This window comes from Nothobranchius furzeri, chromosome 1 (assembly GCF_043380555.1).
Source record: "Nothobranchius furzeri strain GRZ-AD chromosome 1, NfurGRZ-RIMD1, whole genome shotgun sequence".
In the NCBI taxonomy this organism is placed as follows: Eukaryota; Metazoa; Chordata; class Actinopteri; order Cyprinodontiformes; family Nothobranchiidae; genus Nothobranchius; species Nothobranchius furzeri.
In genome coordinates this window covers 27,234,496-27,236,995 of record NC_091741.1, presented here as the reverse complement: position 1 = coordinate 27,236,995, position 2,500 = coordinate 27,234,496, and the positions used below count along the sequence as shown (strand labels likewise).

General features: G+C 42.7%; 1 protein-coding gene across 3 annotated transcripts in view; it reads left to right on the top strand.

Moving 5' to 3' along the window:
• The window catches only part of si:ch211-26b3.4 (connector enhancer of kinase suppressor of ras 2), a 137,337-nt gene that overhangs the window by 55,072 nt on the left and 79,765 nt on the right, over nucleotides 1-2,500 (top strand). The window lies entirely within an intron of this gene.

Here is a 2,500-nt window from a genome sequence, read left to right as displayed (position 1 = left end):
AAAGAAAGTCAAACTAATCACACATTTTCCCCAAAAGCCATCTGAGTGTGTTCTATACATGAATGATGTGTTTTTACATTTCTGCAAATTTTTAAAGCTAATCAACGCCACACCTATGATCTCTCACTGCTATCATCAGAGAAAAGCTTTTAGTTGACTCTGCTTTTGGAACAGTTTCATGTCACGTTTGAGTACACAGTTGAAATTGATTTCATGTGTGTGTTCTGCGAGTTGAGGTGCAGATGAGCTGCGGGCCTTTGGAAGGCCTCGTGAGTTAAAGTGTCTGCGTTCCCGTGTGAATGTGAGTGAGCAGCTAGTGTCTGATCTGGGCTGACAGTCCGATCAGGACACTTCCTGATTCCATTCAAGGTCAGGTGGAGGAAACCAAACCAGAAAATGCGTCTAGGCTAAATCTAAAACCGCTACCAAAGCTACATTATGTACATTTTAGATACATGGTCCAACAAATGAATAAAATGAATTAGCAGATATCTCAGTGATGACATCTCCATGGAAAACCATAACGATCCAGGCTGGCTCCTCATAATGTGGGTGTGTTGAAGTGAGTCATCCCTGAGCTTTTTGGTTGAGTTACGGCTGTCAGATTCCTCTACTGCCACCCGACTGATAATGACATGGGACAATAACAGCAGGCCCATCCAAATACCCCGATGCACAACAACCCTCGGTGCTGGACTAACAACAGCTGAGTCTGTAGAAGGTCGGCGTGGACAGAGAGGCTGTTTGTTTATGGATATAGCCTTTTAGCAGACATTTACTGTGTGGACAAACTAAAGAAGACGAATGAAAGGCCCATAAATCCTTGAAGGAATGCACAACACACAGATTTTTAGTGTAAGATCAGTTAGCTCCCAGAATATGTGTTGTAAGTTTTTTTAAGGGAGATTAGGCAGTTTTGACTTACTTTTAGCACCCCCTAGTGTCCGTTTAATAGAACCAAAATCAAATCTTCTCCTCGCAGTGCATTTGTCTTTTTAACACCTTAATCCAGGGTAATTCAAGTTTGGGCCTCAAGGGCCAGTATCCAGCATGTTGTAGTGATTTCTCTGGTCCAGCACACTAGATTGAGTGGATGAGTCACCTGTGCAGCAGCTAATCAGGCTCTGCAGAAGCCTGTTAATCACCTGCTGATTGAAATCAGATGTGTTGAAGCAGGGCTAAAACTAAAACATGCTGGATACCAGCCCTCGAGACCCGGAATTGAATAGCCCTGCTTTAATCTAACAGCTGCAGTGGCGGATCTAGGAATTTTCTGAGCACGGGGCCATCAAGGGGCCACAATATTTGTAGAGGGGCTAAATATCAATCTGACATCCTGTTTCACACTGGAAACCCTATTTGGCTCATTAGCATCACTAGTGTTTTTTTTTACTATAATAATATTTTTCATCATTGCAAAAAGAACAAATGAGGGGGCCAGTCTGATTTCAGCAGGGGGCAATGCCCTTGTGGCCCCGCCCCTACAACTGCCAATGAACAGCTGAAATGTCTCCCAGCCTTCTTTAGTGTCTACAGGAGCAAATCACCACTAAATTAAACAAATCAGCTGTGCTCATGATCTAAAACATGCAAGAAATGTGCTGGAAGCAGACTGCACCACCGGGTATGTCAGCTCAATTTCCAACACACTGGACTGGCACTCTGACGTTGCAAATGCGATATTCTGGCCACAGAGGGCGGTGGGGTCTGAGTGACATTTCTTTGACCCTGTAAAGGATCATTTAGCACACACTGGTTTCAAGAAATTTTTTTAAATATGAAAAAGTTGCATAGCACCCATTTAAGCTAACGCATAAAAAATGGTCTCCTCCACAGTTTTTGTTATTGTTGCGTATTTTGATATTGCTTTTGTTGATGGAAGAGATTTCTAATTGATTTGACTCCAAAAATTACAACAATACATTAGATGTTACAATTTTAGTGATGCAAAGTGCATTCAAAATGGTTTGCATATGCATGAAAAAATACCAAACTCCCCCCAACATGGCCGACCAAATCAAGTTGGCTACTGTTGTAGCTTTGTCTTCATAGGGGTTTCTGTAGCTATGCAGCTAACGATGCACTCTGACATGATGCAGTGATTTTACCGCTAACTTGGTTTTTCATGAGTGGTTCTCATTTATTTTCAGCAAAGCCCCCCTCAGATGCATGCCATGCATCCCGACTCCATCATGGTAAAATGTCCAACGGGATTAGGGAAATTGATGTCAAGGTATCCAGAGCAGGGGAAGGGAGTGTGTTGGATATGGCATCTACTTTGGGTTCTTCGTCAGGGAATCTCCGACCGCGGGGGGTAACGGGGTGGCCTCTCTGAGGTTAACTAATAAATGTGACAGGCAGGTTTTATAAATAATAAAACATCAAAAACATTTTGTTCGCCAAGCAGATGCAAAGGTAGTGGTGACGAAGCATCATAAGCTTTTTGTTTCACTCTTGAGTAGAATGCAAAGGAACCAGGTATTGTAGTTTAGAATGCTGT